Below are 18,202 nucleotides of genomic sequence, written 5' to 3' on the forward strand. Positions count from 1 at the left end.
TTTTTTTTCTGGCTACAGTGTGCTGCCTTTTGATGCTTTTATTCCTAAGACTGAATAGTCCTTTCACACCTGGTGTTTTCCTGTTTTGATTATACATCTGTATACAATCTTTAACTTTTTTTTTTTTTTAAAGCCAAACAGTTGGGATCCTTATGGTGTTGTTATAGCATTGTATGGCACTTTCTCCAGTTCTCCAGAAACTGAACCTTTTTTGCACACCTTCTTCAGTTTTTGGATAGAAAAATATGAATGTCAGAAGTGAACACAACATTCCAGTATTAATTTCATTCAAGCTGTATGAAGGAACAAATACCACCTCCTCAGTAGTAAGGTGTAGACCTCTGCCTCTGATGAAGTGCATGTCCTCTGTGACTCTTGAATTAAGGGTTTTCACCACTCTAACCATTAATCCTTCTACACCTTTATCCCTTGTTATATTCATTCTGTGCATCAGTTCAGGAGCGTTCTGTTGAATTTATGAAGTTTGCTAAACTTATCAAGTAACTTTCATCACTTTGTGGTTGCCCTGATCCCCTTGCTGTATATCACTCCACCAGCCTTTGTGCCACCTGCACATCCTGTCTGCAGTCATTTTACATGGGTTGGACGCAGCACTGATTCCCATGAAAGTTCTTCTTTTTCCTCATGCTTTCTAATTGCTACATTGAAGGCCAACTGATAAGCCTTTTTCCAGTGCAATTTGGTGTATGCTTTGTTTGCACCATTAGAGTTACAGTAGCTTGTTGATTGCTTGGTTCAAACAGCAAAACAATTTTGTACCAAGTTGTGTAGGGAGCCTGAATCTCCTATAGTGGATGGCAGCAGGAATGTTCAAACCTTGCCCTGCTGGCAGCACTGAGCCTAGAGCATCCCCTGCTGCTTTCGTCTCAGGATGGCACTTCCCAGCTGGGGAGCCCGGGCAGGGAAAAGGCTTCACATCTCCTGTGCTTCTGTTGTCAGTGTGTCTCTTACCCCTTGTGTTTTTAATTCTTGCACTGGGAAATATATATATATATTTATATCAAAAACTTTTTTGAAACTTCACTGAAAAAAGGACTTTGGGATTTTCTCGGAGCAATTCCATTCCTTATTTCAAGTTCCATAGCCTTTTTCAAAAAGCCCTCTGTGCAAAACAGAAGGTGAAACTGTATCGATAGGATATCAAATAAACTTATCATATTTTATATCCCCAAAATAACCTAATAGCATCCATGCTTATAATTCAGGGAAGATACAGAGTTCCTCCTCTAAGGTAAATTTTTCAAAACTCACTTTTGTTCTTTTCGTGATTCATGAGAATAGTTCCTGTTTAACTTACACTTATTTAAACCACATGTATTAAATTTACTCAGACATGCTTCAGGGTAGCATGCAAGATGAGTGTTCTAACAGCTGCATTCTCCAAACTGTATGTTTTGATCATGTAAGTGAATATTCAGTGCCATAAGATAGCTGCTGTCCATGGACGTATCTTCATTCTGATTTTCTTGGTTCTGAGTATGCCTGGTGATTTATCATTGCTGAGTGATGAAACTTGCTCTGTCTCGCTGAAGCACTTAATGTGATGCACTACCTAGTTTTTTCTTCAACTGTTCTCCTTCACTGTGTGTACTCTTGGTTTTGAGCACTTACTGTACATTTACTAAATCTGCCCTTGCAGTTCATAGTGCAGGGTACTATGTCTGTCCCTGTTTTACCTACAGAAAATGAGACACAGGTTGTTCCAAGGTGACAGAGGAAGTCATTGGCAAAGGCTGGCAAAAGCCCAGTGTCCTGACCTGTAGCCTAATGTTTAAATCATAAGGTCAGCATTCCTCAAACACTTCATCAGATGTGCTTTGCTGGGGTTTTGTAGCAGCAGTAGTTAAATCAGAATGCAGGTACTATTGGTTGTCTCTTGATTGCTTTGTGTAGCTGCTACATACTGAATTTGGAGATGAAGAGAGCTAATGCATGCTCTCCTTGTCATTCTAATGGATTGAGGGGGTGAAGATTATGTTCTAAAATACACTGCTACCTGTGTCCACGGTTTAGGTTGGAGGAGTGAGGAGTAGAGGAATACTCAGGGCTACTTAATAATTTGTGTCCTAAGACCTTCAACTGAATACAGGATGAGTTATATTTTCCCCAGGATAATACCAATATATTTGTAGAACTGTCTTCTAATTCTATAATTTATTCTATCTGTAACTACATCATGATACCATTTCATCCATTCATTCACCTTATATTTTCACTTGGTACTTTCTGAAAATAGAAACAAAAGTACAGTTGTGTACAAGGGTATCCACAATGACTAAAAACATTGAGAGTTTTAATAATGAAAAATAGGGCAAGTCTGACACTGTAGGTACTGCTGTTCACAGGTCTAGGTGAGATATTTACTGGCTTAAATGAGTATTTCATGAACTACAAATGTTGGTACAACAGCAATAAACCAAAATGGCTATTTATTTAATTAGGGAAGGTAGATGTAAGAAACACTGTTGGTGTAATATCGCCAGCAATTGCTTTTATCCCCGGAGGTAAAGGCATGTCAACAACTCTCTCCCTCATTGTCTCCTGAGAAAGAAACCTTGCCAAGGCATGAAGGCATGTTTCTAGTGCTGCCATGAAGATTTATCAATCCAGTAATCTGTGTACAAATATCATACCTTCCTAGCTTACTTTAAAGAAACAAAGACTTGTGTTTTAATGTATCACATTATCCAGCACTACTTACACTGCAAGATCTCAGTGATACTTTAGATATCTGCTATTCATAACAGTCGTGGTAGGTTTTTCCTGATTCCCTCAACCTTGGTCTCTCATTCTTTTCTGTTACTATGTGTGTCTTTTTTGTCTTTCTCTTCATTTGCAATCTTAAATTATTTTCATTATTTCCATTAAAAATAGTAATTCTGTTTGTAATTCTCAATCTGTATTGGTTCTGTGTTTATGTTTTGAAGCAATACAGATATTTCCAGATCTGTCATACACAATAAATAGGTTAGCCTGTGCAACTAGATGGAAGATTAAAACGGCAATTTGTTAGTTAGTTGAAGCACAGGCTTTTGCTAAATTATCCAGAATGCCTTTGCCTGACCATCTGTTTCAAACGGAAATGAATCTTTGGCTTTAATTATAAAAATCTTATGGATATTGTTTTTCTTTTCTTCTTTTTCTAACTGAGTTAGAAAAAAATTCCTTTTGGAAATTGCTTGACATCTCCCTGTATTGTATGAAAGATGGGTAGGATTATCTGGATATAATAATATTTTTTTATTAGCCTTCCTTTTAATAATTTTAAATATCTTCCTGCACTTGCTGCAAGTTGAGGCAAAAGTCTCCGTTACCAAACTTTATTTACAAACTTATTACAAGATACCATGTTATGAAGCAGTCCAAGTACAAAACATGTTAAACCATATGGAAGATCCACTGCAATTTTGCTAAATTGTTCCAATGTTTAATTACACAGATCATTAAAAGTGTGCACCCACTTTCTAATCTGTCTTTCTAACTTCGCCATCTGGTCCTCATACCATATTATAATTTTTCAGGTGTTCCCCCAGAATTTATGTAGGCTAAGACCAAACACAAAAAGCTCCTACTTCAGATGCTGTTCTCCAACAAAGAATTACCTGTCTCAGTGCATATGTACTTTGTAGATATTTTTTAAAAGAAAGATGGAAGCCTTGTTATTTTAAATTAAATGACTGTGTGGGAGGAGGAGGAGGCTGTTGTGATCCTTCCTGGAGCTCTTAGCTTCAATTTTGTAAGGAGCACTAAGAGGAGCTCTCCTTTCCCTTCCTCTGGGTAGAGTGCATTCATGTTGTCAGCAAACCATCCTCCATTTGGTTTCTTCTAGCTGGGCTGGCCAACATGCATACTGCATCCAGCACATACTTTTCTGCCTACCCATTCTGAATCATAGCACTGTCCTAACTTGCATCTTCTGTTGTGCAGGGCAACAACTCTTTTTTATGACCAAGAAAGAAAAAAGGAAAAACAAACTGAGTTTTACTTCATGGCACGTTTTCCAGTTTTGCTAGAGAATTTGGCCCTAGCAAGTCACTAAGACCTTGAGCAAGGAGGGGAATCTGTTTCCTGCCAAGCTGTCATCCTGAGCAGAGGCCAACTTGTAGCAGTTCAGCGTGGAGATGAGTCAGTGAAAAATGGACTTAGGTAAACACTGTTAACTGATGTTACAGAAATTTCTGCAGTCTCTCCAGAGAGAGCTGTGTTCATTTCTACATCCAAGAACTACAGAACCGGGGAAATGTATAAAAACTCATAATTGAAATCCTGGGCTATGTGCTGGTCTTTTCATAACTTTTATCCCTTCAAATTTCAGTTCTTTTCCGTCTTCATCATCATGTGTTTGTACATGTTATCACATGCAGACCTACACATAGCACTGGTTGTGAAAAAGAAAAAAAAAAGTTCATTCTTTTGAAAGGAACTCTGATTTAGAACATGCCTGATTCCCTTTTTATCTTCTTGAAGGTATTTTCTCTCCAGAATGACCAAGGTTACTTTTACCAAAACGTACTTTATTCAGATGGTCTCATAAAATTCTTAAATTAAAAACAATATTGTTTTAAAAAGAAAATTTAAAAAGAGATTTTCTTCTTTCACACAGATAGCTTTTACTGCACAGAAATTGATCCTGGCATGACACGCATAGTATACTTGCATTAAATAAAGACATTTGCTTTTTAGGAGAGAAGTTTCTCTTCTCTTACATCATGGTCAGTTAGCTTGTACTTTTTAGGCCCACTCAATGTTTTGTACCACCTTTAATTTGTTGATGTGATTTTGTATCAGTATATTTAAGCCAACGCAACAGCTCCATAGCTTTTGCTATCCCATGCAGAAGATAAGAATATATACTAATATAGGTTTATGTGGGGGCACCAATATTCTCTTTGCCTGCTGTATGGGAACTGCTGAGTCATGGCCTGAACCTCTGATTGATCACCTGAGGCAAGCAATGAGTCAGCCACAGGAGCACAGGTGAAGGCAATTCACCTGTGCTGCCAGAAGAGATGGAGCCTGGCTCCACCTCTCCTAGACCCATTTAAGAGCTGGCTACCAGGGAGGAAAGATCTCTTCTGAAGATTCGCTTTGCTGGAGTTTTGTAAGTGAGCCTGGGATGTGGGTAAGGTTTCTGTCTATTTTCTTTTTGTTATTATAATCTGCTTTGCCCAACTTTCTTGTTTATTTTGTAGTGATAACATCTTAATATTCATTGATTATACACCTGCAAAGAGAGAATTGTCTTCCATTAAATTCTGCTTGACAGGAGTTAGAGAATCCTTCCTGCACACTTTGAGAGTGCTTGACCATGGTGCTTCTCTATTACCTTTGAATTGTGTTGGTCTGCCTGCCTTGTAATTTAACAGGGTGATTTGTACAATCCTTCTCTCCAAGCAGAACACTCAGACCTTGGATGTCATTTCCGAAAGCCTGTCATCTTAGTACTCCTTGCCACTGTTAAATCAGCCTGTGTGTTTTTTTTTTTCCTGTGTGCTGTCCTTCTACTATGTTTGTACAGGAAGTATATCCACACTAAACATTTCATGCAGCCTTTAAAGGAGTCCTAGAAAGTTTTAGCTGTTACTTTAGAAAAAGGGAAAGGCAAATGTCTTCACACTCCTCCCTTCTCCTCACCCTACCATTTCTGTACTATATTCAGTGAGTGGAAATGATTCACTGTGATTCATTCCCATTCCCTCCCAGACTGTGTCCTTCCCCTGAAAAGTATTATATTTATTTTACTATTCTCTGTGAATACTGAGATATTGAGTTCTTTCTTTTCTTTTTCTCAGAAGTTTTGCTGTAGTTCCTATAATGAATAGGCACTTGAGGAGCATGAGAGTAAAGCTGGTATTTAATGTGGAATCAGCTCTGTTAATATCTTGGAGAATAATGTCAGTTCTTGGCAAAGGCACTCATTTACTAGAATGAGTTCAGCTAGATTCAGCTGGAACTCACCGCTTCTAGGATATGAGATGCGGAATAATAGGATAAGAGAAGCAAGAGATAGAAGATATCTACAGTTTTCTTATGAAGACTGTGGCTTTATACTCTTGGCCTCTGAAAAATGTACATCGTTTACTGGATGGTTGTAATTGGTTTCTGTGAAATGGAAGAGCTGTTGATGCTTCATTCAGTTCTACATTTGTTTGAAGGAAGACCTCCAAACAGCGAAAGAGTTCATCTGAATTTTTACACCATCAGTAGATGACTGTTAAACATGATGTATTCTCAGTTACTGTCTGTGTATGTTTCTAGTGCTAGGCAATAAAATATAAGCCAAGAGATTTGCAAGCAATATCTTAATGATATTAGCACAGTGTGCAAAGTATGCAGCAAGAAGAGTCAGTGTATTAAGCAACCTTACCCTGGAATTTGGGAACCTTTACTTTTCCATTCAAAAATTTGCTAAGTGTTCTCCTAAGGCCATTAAGTGTTTGTCACTAGCATTAGGCCCTCTCTATCCACGTGGTCCTTAGAAAATGAAGCTTTGAATTTTTGTCTATGATTCTATCTGCTACGTATTGGATTGTGAAAAGTGTGCTCAGACTCATTAAATCTACAAGGCTTGGAAGCTGTCCTTGTGGTTATGCCACAAACAATATTACATGCAGGACCAAAGTGCTGTAAGTCTTTGGCATGAGGTGTAGTGCATGCAAGAGCTTAAGAACAGTCACACAACCAGCTCTTAACATGTCTCCTGTTTTTCAACTGCTGACAAAGAGGTATTTTTTTAAAAAAGTTAGAAGTTAAACTTGGAGAGTTGTCCTTGGAGAGGCTGAAGATGAAAATATTTCTCAGGTAAGCAATTTCACTCATAGAGAATGGAAGCTATTTTGGTAGATTTCTACAGGTAGTGAGGAGCAAAGCTGCCTTGCTGTTTTCTGAGTTTTGTGGTTAAAACATGATACAATACCTGATGCAGAGAGCTTAAACACATAGAGGATGAAGTCCTATAGGACTTAATTTTCCCAGGCCAAGATGGGACAGTCTGTGTACAAATGTGCGTAAGCGAGCTATGGTACTGCACCACTTCAATTACTTCTAACTCCAAGTGGAGATCCAGAGGCACTTTGAAATCCACGAAGTGGATGATCTTGAACCTTTTTTCAGAGAAGTTGTGAATGCCAGTAAATAAATAGCAGATAAAGTAGAAACAATTTCTGTGCCACTGTTAATGGATGGCAGGGAAAAGCAGAAAGAAATATTAAGTAGAAAATTATTAGTTGGTGAAGGGAAGGGGAAAAAAGAGAATCTTTTCCTTAAAGATGCTCATTTCTTGAATTTAATACAGCTAACTTGAGATATTCTTTCTTTAAAAAAAAAACTCTGCCTCTCATTTGCCTTTGCATTACTTTCATCTTGAGTGTGAAATTCCAAGTTACTGTGAAAAAGCTGCCCTAGGAATATTCTTGGCAATACTGCAAGCAGAAAGTACAGGAAACCTCACAAGGGAGTTTATTCCAGCAACACTTCCATCCACGTTTCACAGCTGCAAGGACATTCAAAGTCAGTCTAAATACCGTCTTTTCCCTTGTACAGAATCTTACTGGAGTGGAAGTACCTGGGACCTGAAAAGTTAATGAAGTTATTACAGAATCACAAACTGCTGAAATAAAGTAGAAACAAAAAGTTATCCATGAGAAAAAAAAAAAAAAGTTTCACAAACTGTTTCTCTGCTGTTTATTGTTTATACATCTCTTCAGAGAAGAGAGACCATGGAGAACATTTAAGGCTGTATGTGAATACCTGGAAAAGCCCAAACCATGTTGATTTTGCCATTAAAATATAGAAGCTTTCGGTGCTGAAACAGCATCAGAGTTTAGAGGGAATAGATGTGATTCAAAGCTTTCTTAGCTGATTTCACTTTGTGTTCAACTACCGTCACTGTTGAGTGACACAGAAGCTCAGCCTTGACTTATATATACTGTGCTACAATTGCTGAAGCTTCTCAGGGTGCCCCTAAAGGAAAGGTAATGTTGTTGAAAATATACAGAGAAATATATTGACGTAAATGCTTTTCTGTTTGGTTTTAACATCCATTTTGGTTCAATTTTGCTATATAACTAAAACTTTTAAGCTTGTTGTTTTTAGAATAATTTTTATTTTTGGCAATAGATGTTTTATTTATTTTTTTATATTACTGAACTTTCTCAGTTCTCTACTGGAATGAAAAATTTTTGTTTCTAATCCTACACTTGCTGCTTAACCCACTTGTGTGTCCATTTAGGAAAAATCATCCAAGAGGCCTGCTACAGTTTTAAGAAAGTCTGCATAGCAGTGTGTATGAACAGTGAAGTATATGTTTTGGTAATTTTTATGTAGAAACAACTTATTATTTTCCAAAATATAAAATTGGAACAATTATTTTCAGGGCACATCTTGCCAGTTGTACTGAATACTGAGTAAAACTTCTCTGTAAATGTGAAGGTTTGGCTCAATAAGTTGAAATACTATTCTACTAGCCAGAAATAAAGCAGTAAATGGACAAATTCTAGACTGCTGAATTTACTGTAAGTAAAATGTAATCTCTAAGTAAGAATGACTGCTAATAGGCTTGAGCCTAATTGGCACAGTATTCAGAAATGAAAAGCTTACCTCAGCACTAAGAGTAAATTGAGTATAGAAATATTATTTTTGGGCACCTCTGTTCCAACTTTTAAGGATAAAGCACTCTGTAAAAAAAAAAAAAAAAAAAAAAAAAGCATCCTGGAGCCTGCCTTCACTTTGTGATACTCCCGCTCCACTTTGATTCAGAGGGAAGTTCATTAATAGCATAGAATCTAAGCTAGGTCACAGAATTACAGAATTGTAGAATGGCTTGGGTTGGAAGGGACCTCAAGGATCATGACTTCTCCAACCCCCCTGCCACAGGCAGGGCCACCAACCTCCCCATTTAATACTAGACCAGGCTGCCCAGGGTCCCATCCAAATTAGCCTTGAACACCTCCAGGGATGGGGCATCCACAACCTCTCTGGGCAGCCTGCTTCACCTGATATACAGTCTAAACTTTGAGCTTAAAACCATTCTCCCTTGTCCTGTCACTACTTACCCTTGTAACAAGTTGATTCCCCTCCTGTTTATAATCCCCTTTTAAATACTGGAAGGCAGCAATGAGGTCTCCTCGCAATCTTCTCTTCTCCAGACTGAACAGGCTTTGGTCAAAGGAATGGATCAAACTGTAATAAGTCAAATTGGAAGAAATGTCTATTATTAAGCTTCTAAGACAGCTTTTACAATCTTTAAACCCATGATAAAAAAACTAAATGTATTTTTAAGGTGTTTCAGGAGTAGGACCTATATTTTCCTTTCAAAGCATGACTTCCAAACAAAATGGTAATAATGTAGGAGAAAAGGAAGTTCTTGATTGCACTAAATAATCCTCTTTAAGAATTTCCTGATTGTCTTGACCTTTTCTTTTTCTCACTTAGCTGATCTGCATGTGATGAGTTACTAGTCGAACTGGGTTTATTAAAAAAATGCTCAAAAAGCATCCCAAGAATGGCGTAAGTGAAAACAGATGACAGAAGATGGCTATGCTAAAACAACAATATTCATGATTAAAGAAATATTATATAGCAATCTAAATAGGGCACTGGGGGAAACTTAGGAAGAGAGAGTATACATTTTTTCCATCTGTTACCATTATTTTCACACAGTCACATGTGCACACTGTTTGCAATTATATTGACACATGACAAAATCAAAAAGGATCTGGTAAAAATTTTGATGTTGAAAGAAAAGTTTTTTTTGTACACCCCATGCACACACATGGACACACACAAATGGCTGTCAATTTTTATTGCTAATAGTAGTCTTCATTACATTCCTTGTTTTTTTTTGCAAAGTATGAAATATGAAGTATGAAATCTCTAAATTAAGCCATATTAGTCAATAAGCTATCAAAATAAACTAATATTCTGTGTAGTTACATTTTACATAGCTGGACTGATGCAGTAAGGATAATAATTAAATGTGTATATTAGGGAGAAAATATGCAATATTTTTATCCTCTTATTTATATAATTTCAGAACTCAGTTCCATTTTTTTTTGTCATAGCATCTATGCCACGTGCTTCAGAACAAGATGCAAGAACCTACCTATAACTTTCCATGCTGACTGTTGTTGTCTTTCCCAGTAGTTACATACTGGCCTAAATTACTCTACGTGGCATTTAATAGCACAAAAACGTGATAATCTTGATGACTCTATAATATTGCATTCCTCCTTGTAAGTTTTGTTTCTGGATTTGGCGACTTCTGGTAACACTGAGTTTCACAGTTTAGTTACTATGGAGAGATATTTTTGTGTCAGTTTTGATTTTCACACCCTTAGCTTAATTGCATATCATCATGTTCCTGCACTGTGAGGTACAGAGACAGAAGCTTCCAACTTCTGTTCTCTCAGTGCTTCTGCAGTGTGCTCCAGGATATCAGGTGGTGAGTGCTGCATGGACAGTCTGCTATGGTCTGTCTTGTCACTTAATACAAAGGCATTACAACATTAGTCTGCCCCTCAGTGTATTCCTCAAACATCCCATCATGTTAGTAGTGCTTTTCTTACAGTTGCATATTTTTCAGATATTGCAGTAGAGTTTATTATGAAATATCAGTGAAGTATCACAAAGGGTGCACTGATTAGAAAGGTATTTAATTTACAAAATACATAAAATGTTAAAGAAACTTAACCTTTTTTGCTTCCAGAGTGGTTACAATATCACACATACATTTGCATCTTTTTCTATAATTTTACCTTTTTTTTCTTGTTCCTTTGGTGTTTTTTTTGTTGTTGTTTTTTTTGTTTGTAAAATGAATCGCTCATACTGAAAATGTACTGTGACAGTGGAAGTACTGAGAACTCTTAAAACCTACAAGATGCACTGGGAAGGGAGATCTATCTGGAGGCAGAAGATATCCTTCAATATCCTTCAGCGCTTATCACATATACCTAGATTATTTACTTTTGTTTTAAGAAACTGCTTGAGTGTTGTTTTAGGTTACATCAGTGTAACTGTCGTACTTGATTTGTGTATGTATTCTTGTATTAGCAGTCGTACAAAAAATATAGAGAGGAAAAAAAGATGTCTGGGAATTTCCTAGTAAGTACAGGAAATTGTTACATGCCATTTATCTTGCTGTGAAACTACTGGGAAAATGCTGGTGAGACAAATGTCAGATCTGAGCATCTTGTATCTCCTATTCATAACATTGGTTGCTGGCTTTGACTGCCCACTTCAGATCTAAAGCAAAAGTTTGGCAAATGTAGGAGCAAAAAGATCCCTGCTACAGAAGGAGAGCTGCATCTTAACACAACAAAAGCTCCAGGCAGTGACGTAGGGTTTGGTACTATTAAGTGTAACGTCCAAGGAAGTGAACTGTAATAGATGAAAGTTACCAAATACTTGCATTCGCTGCATATGGAAATCGTATTCTAGTATTGTTTTCATATGCTGCATCTAATTAAGTGTTTTCTTTCCTGGAAAGTATGAGAGTTTAAGTTGGTGATGCTTTTTTGAAGGAGTCAATGATTCCTAGTATAAAAAGTATTTGACGTAGCTGGCCTATTCAGGCAAAATACTGAGAAATTGGTAGACAGGTAAGAGATGCAGAGACATTCACAGATTTTAAGCTTGGATCCTGCATTACTAACATGTGGTGAGGCTCCTGTTTAACTGGTGCTCTAGGGTCAAAATGCAGCTTTACATCTTCAGAAGATTCCGTTATGCTTTTCTATAGCAATACCTTAGCACTGCATAAAAGCAGGTTCTTCCTGCTGGCTTAGAAAAACATGTTACCTACTGCAAACACTTTGCAGTAAACAGAATTACACTGAGTTCTGCAGACTTTGGGTTAGGTACAAAATGCTGCAGTTTGAAATGGTTATCCATACACTTGAGCAAGGACAGCACAGAGTTTTCCTCAGCTTCATTACAAAACTCTTATCTACAGAAAGATCCAGAGTCTCCATTATTGCTTGGAAAGTGTCAGCATGGACTAGTAAAACTAGTGGGATTTTTCATAACTTGGCTGGAATCACCGTAATGACTCTCAGTATGCAATCATAATTTCCCCTTCGTGTTAGGAGGGTAAGAGTTAAGAGACCTCAAATCCTGTATTATTTTGGGCAGCTGTGAAGGAAAGTATTTTGCATTTGGTCAAGTAAAATTACTTGAACATGTATTTTAAACTGAAAGAGTTCACTAAATCAGTGATCTAAATTGAAACTAAAATAATGATTCACAAGCTTGTAAGATTTCCCTTAATTTGATCAGGGAGGAAGGGAAGGGAATAACTCCTCAACTAAAGTGTTCGTAAAAAATGAGTTGACTATATTTCCAGGTTTTTTTTTTTAGGAAACTGGCTATTGTACTTTTTCAATGAAACTGAAAGTAATTATTTCTAGAAAATGAATCAAACCCTTGTTTAATTCATGTAGTGATCTGAATATTAGGACTGCAACATTTCCTATCAGATTTCAGTGGAAGAGCTATTGAGTTTATGTAAACTGTCAAGGGTTATTAGGCTTTCTGGTTTTCACAGTATTGGAAGCTGTGTTGCTGAAGCCTAAAGCTAAAGGGAACTTCTGCATGTAGCTTGTAGACAATGTTCAAAAATATTTATAGTTGAGAATAATGCAAAATGAGGGTAAGTGAAAAAGATTACATAATATCAGGAATGTTATAAATTGGTGATCTTTATATGGAAGAACAGAGGTGAGTGTACAAGTGGTGAATGAAATGTCAATTTATTGCTTTGATTTCCATATTTAAATCCAGTACGTATCTAAATACTGCTTTGACTGAGACTTAAGCACATATTATGGATATCTGCAGAAGTGTTAGAGGCCAGAATGTTGTCCAGAGCCACAGTGAGCATGCTGCATTCAGCACAAGAAAATGTAATGCTTTTACTTCCAGCATGAAGTGGTCCTGAAGATTTACTTGTTCCATTTTTACCACAGCTTGTTTTCTTTTGATTCCTGCAATAAGAAATCTGGGAATGGTGTTTATCTCCCGAGCAAGACACAGCAAACAGTAAGAGGGAACATCCATCCTGTCAGGTGGTGGTTATGAAAATACTATTCTACCTGAAATAACAGTAATCTATGTTTTATGGCTCAGTGTTAAATTTTTCCCTGTCCCAGACAGAGTCAATTTCATTCGTTCTGTTGGAGGTTGTCAAGATGATTTGCATTTCTTATGCTTTTACTTTATATCTTCCACAAACAAGCAGCAAATTTCAGCAGCTATATGGCTGCTGCAGTCCTTCTATTATTTACATTAAAAAAAAAAAGGAAAAGAATACCTGGGGAAAAAGTAAAGGGAAAAACCTTTGAAGCTGTAGAAAAAAAATAATTATGGTTTTCTGAATACAGAAAATTCAATTTATCATGAAAGGGTCAAATACAATGAAATGAGAACAAAACCAAGAAAACTATACCAGATAAGATGTGTACCTATAGTTCTGTAATTTTATGGTTTAATCCATCTGTCTTTTTCTGGGAAGTACCCCACATGCAATGATTATTACTAGTGACAGCTGTCATTTTGTTGGTAGTTCCTCCTAAATTGCTTAAGGCAATCAGATAAACAAGCCTGCTTCCCTACTATTGTTAGTTGTTACTTGTTCAGCTATGTTTTTTTTCTTTGTCAGAAATATTCTCTGACAAACACACTCAAGATTAGGAAATTCAGACACAATTTTGGAATCTTTATGGACAATTTAGTATTGGCTCATTTGTATCCAGAAGCCTATGTAGCATTTCTGTAGAACAATCCCCCTGTCAAATAGGGAATGGCTAAAATAACTTGCCTTTCTCTGCCTAATCTGCCTACAGTAAAGGGAAAGTGATAATATGTAATATTTCTTGCATTACCCATCATCAGTCTGTCACTTTGAAAAGTGAGAAGCATCAGCTAAATAAATTATTTTCATAGCAATTCCCCTTTGCAAGGTTGATTAGATTATTCTATCTCTGCATTAAAAAAAAAAAAATATTCATCTGGCAGAAAAATTGCACTGCTTTCACCAAATGACTCATTTATATTTTATTGTTTTAAGAGGTTTCCTCTGTATCTGTTTAATACATGGTGTATATATCTAGAGCATTATTAAAATAGGAAACTTCAAAAATGTTGACTGCAGGCTTTTATGTTTTCAAACAAGATAAGCAGTTTTAATCAGAAAGGAATTAACAGCTCACTCCTAGCACAAGCTGATCACGTTTTTACAGACCATCAGCAATTGCATAGATACTAACATCTATCCTAATACTTGCTTTTAAGAAAGAAAGTATTTGTAAAAGTTTGCAAACAAGATTGTAGCAGTGGTTCACCTGTGTTCTTGCAAATGAGTCTTACTATTCAAATCAACAGTATTAGACACAAGTTATAGAATCATAGAATCCGTAGAGTAGGAAGGGACCTCTAAAGGCCATCTAGTCCAACTCCCCTGCAATGAACAGAGACATCCACAGCTAGATCAGATTGCCCAGGGCCTTATTCAGCCTCACCTTGAAAGTCTCCAGTGACAGGGCATCAACCTCATCTCTGGGCAACCTGTTCCATTGCCTCACCACCCTCACAGTAAAATCATTTTTCCTTATATGCAACCTAAATCTAACCTCTTTAAGCTTGAAACCATTTATCCTTGTTGTATCACCACAGACCAAGCTAATGAACCTGTCTACTTCTTTCCTATTGCTCCCCATTAGATACTGAAAGGCCACTATCGGGTCACCTTGCAACCTTCTCTTCTTGAGGCTGAACAGCCCCAGCTCTCTCTGTCTGTCCTTGTAGGAGAGGTGGTCTATCCCTCAGATCATTTTAGTGGCCCTTCTCTGGATGTTCTCTAACGTGTCTGTGTCTTTCCCATACTGAGTCTCCACACTTGGATGCAGTACTCCAGGAGAGGCCTCACCAGCTGAGAGTAGAGGGGCAGGATCACTTCCCGTGGCCTTCTGGCCACACATGTTTTGATGCAGCCCAGGATATGATTGGCTTTCTGGGCTATAAGGGTGCATTGTTGGCTGATGTCCAGTTCCCCATCTACCAATACTTCCAGGTCTTTATCAGCAAGGTGGTGCCTAATATTTCATCCCTCAGCTTGTATTGGTAGTGAGGGTTGCCTCAACCCAAGTGCAAGATCTTGCATTTGGATTTGTCAAGCTTCATTATGTTCACCTGGCCCACTGCTCAAGCCAATCTAGATCCCTCTGAATGGCATCTCATCCCTCTTGTGTGTTGACTGCTTGGTGTTGTCAGCAAACTTGCTGAGGGTGCACTCGAACCCAGTGTCAATGTCTTTGATGAAAATGTTGAAGAGTGTTGGTCCCAGCACTGACCCCTGTGGGACACCAATCACCAATCTCCATGCAGACACACTGAGCCATTGACCACCACTCTCTGGACTCAATCCTGCAGCTAGTTCTTCATCCACTGAACAGTCCACCCGTCAGACCCATATCTTTCCAATTTGGAGAGAAGGATGTTGTGTGGTACTGTGTCAAAGGTCTTGCTGAAGTCCAAATTGATGACATCAGTGGTTCTTCACTTGTCCATTGATGCAGTGACACCATCATTAAAGGGCACCAGGTTGGTCAAGCAGGATTTGTCCTTGGTGAAGCCATGCTGGTTCTCCTGTATTACCTCCGTGTTTTCCATGTGCCTTAGCAGAGCTTCCAGGAGGATCCGCTCCATGGTATTCCCCAGCACAGAGGTGATACTGACAGGTCAGTAGTTCCCAGGGCCATCTTTTGTACCCTTTTTAAAAATGGATATGATGTTGCCTTTTTTCCAGCCACCAAGAACTTCACCTGATTGCCACGACTTTTCAAATATAATCAAGAGTGGCTTGGTGACTACATCGACTAATTCCCCCAGAACTCTCAGATGTGTCTCATCAGGACCCATCAACTTGTGGATGTTCAGGTTTCTCAGGTGGTCATGAACCCAATCTTCACTTACAGTGCGAGGGGCGTTGTATCCTGTTATTTGAATCAAAACAGAATTTGTATTACTTTTTATAGAGCAGAGCAATTGTTTGTGTATTACTTCAATGCTTCTAACACTTGACAGCAAAATCCTCAACTGTCTGCTTGATGGCTATGTCTTCACATTTTAGCTTGTTCAGAAAGACCAGTATGCTTCAAGCATACCATTTGCACAGAGGATGAAAACAGCTCTTGAGTAAGTGTAGTTTACCAAGTATGGAGCCAGAATAGTCTGATTTGCTAATCAATACCAAATCTAAACTAGACTTGTAAGCATAAGGAAAGTATGCAGGGGCCATCAAAATTAACTGTACTTGAATGTAAACTGTTGAAAAGCAAAATCTCTTTAGGGAAGTATTTGTGAAAGTGGAGTATTCTTCAGGGAACCATGCAAATCTGCACCACAGTAACTTGTTTCCTGAGATCTCCTTAGGGATCGTAGGTAGTTTATAGAAAAGCTGTATTTTTTGTAGCTACATTGCATACACCAGCTGCACAAAATTCCTTCTTGACTACATTCCATAAACATGGTTACAGAAAATTCTCATGTTCTTATTTTCATTTCCTTTCATTTCCTAGTAGTTCCATAGAGGCAACTTCTCTTTATTAAAGAATCAGTGATTGCATGAGTGATGATAGAAAATAATATGGATGAATCTGCATATTTATCCCTCTTTACACTGAGAATGCATGCTGTTTGCTACTTAATTGCAAGAATGTGTGCAATTTTATGAGAAATGCTAGAAAGGACATTGTAAGATTGATTTAATTTGTGCATTTGTTTGGTGGAATGTACAAAGGGAAACACTGGCAGCTTTGAGGGCAAGCACGAGCTCACTCTTTGAGGAGAAACTAGATATCTAAGAACGGACAGGCCAGAGATTTAGTTTCTCTTCTTATCTTTGCTAGTGTTGTTGCTTGGGAACGTGGTACTCATCAATACAGGGAAAAGGTCTTTTCTTTCAAAGCAACAGCACAATAAAAGACAGCAAAACTTGACCTCATTTGTTGGTAGCAGTGCTGAGATGTACTGCAGCTCTGACCTATTTCTCCAGCATTACAATTATCTGCTGTAATGGGTCCACTTTACTTTTCAAATCCAGGATTATAGTACTTTGAGATTTAGAGAAGTTACTCTCTTTCTCGTTTCAGGCCTTGTTATTTCAGAGACAAGCTGGCATGAAAAATGAGTGAATGAATGGAACGGGTATGTGGTCAGCCTATCATCCTGACTATAATTTTCATGTGAATGTATTTTTAATATATAAATGTATACGCAAACATAGTCTTGTTCATTTATGTGCACAATTCCTATATATACATAGGTATAAATATAGTGTACCTTCTCAGAATGATCCAAACTGAGGTCATTTGGTGAGGAATTTGGGTTTTGTTAATTTGATTGGCAGATGCAACGTGATGGGCATCTCTACATAACAAAGGAACTCTAAATATCAAAGAATTTAGAAATAAAGTTCTTATATTTTTCAATACTCAAGCTGTTGGTGATAGAAGTTGACATAGTTGCCTTAAAGTTCATTTAATACCTTTTTTAATCAATGGAAGGAAACTGAATTATATTACATTATGAACTGGTATTTAATATTTATAATATAATATTAATCTTTTTTTCCTCATTATTAGCACTATATTCAGTCTCACAAAACAAACTTTCTTTCCCAAATTTCCTATTTATCTGTATTACAAAAATGAATGGAAAATGTTCTTATGTTTTCATCAAGTCAGTTTTCCTTAGCAGATTTTCAATCTTCAAGACATATCATTCATGTTTGTTGTTTTTTCCACTTGGAATGCTATTCACAGCATCCACTGTAATTCTGAGCTGGTAGCAGACATTGAGTGCTGCTAAGCCCAGCCATGCAGAAATCATGAGTCAGGTTCTCACTAAGCATATGATCAGCTCAAACTGTGTTTTCAGGACAAAATAAAAATAAATAGATAAATCATTTACCCTCTGCTTTTTGGTACGTTTTAAGCTCTACCCCAACTCAGAAACAGTGATAAAATTCTTAAAATCACCATTCTTACACAGTCATGTGTCAACTGTTATAAACTTAACTCTCTAGTTCCAGCAATTTAATATACTGTTCATTTAGGCAATTCATTTTACCAAGATTAGACTTATTTTATCCAATTTATTTATTTTGTCTGCCTTCAGTTTAGATGGA

The 18,202-nt window shown here is 37.4% G+C and overlaps 1 protein-coding gene across 7 annotated transcripts in view; it reads left to right on the top strand.

The window, feature by feature from the left end:
- Positions 1–18,202, top strand: part of ARSJ (arylsulfatase family member J) — an 89,348-nt gene that overhangs the window by 47,461 nt on the left and 23,685 nt on the right. For 5 of the 7 annotated variants that reach the window (XR_004159612.1, XR_004159615.1, XR_004159616.1 and 2 more), the window contains exon 4: positions 17,166–17,220. The exons of the other annotated variants lie outside the window; for them this stretch is intronic. The gene's annotated coding sequence lies outside the window, so the exon portion shown is untranslated. The remainder of the gene's footprint in view (positions 1–17,165; positions 17,221–18,202) is intronic. 7 annotated transcript variants of the gene reach the window in all.

Source organism: Meleagris gallopavo, chromosome 4 (genome assembly GCF_000146605.3).
Source record: "Meleagris gallopavo isolate NT-WF06-2002-E0010 breed Aviagen turkey brand Nicholas breeding stock chromosome 4, Turkey_5.1, whole genome shotgun sequence".
NCBI classification, from domain to species: Eukaryota; Metazoa; Chordata; class Aves; order Galliformes; family Phasianidae; genus Meleagris; species Meleagris gallopavo.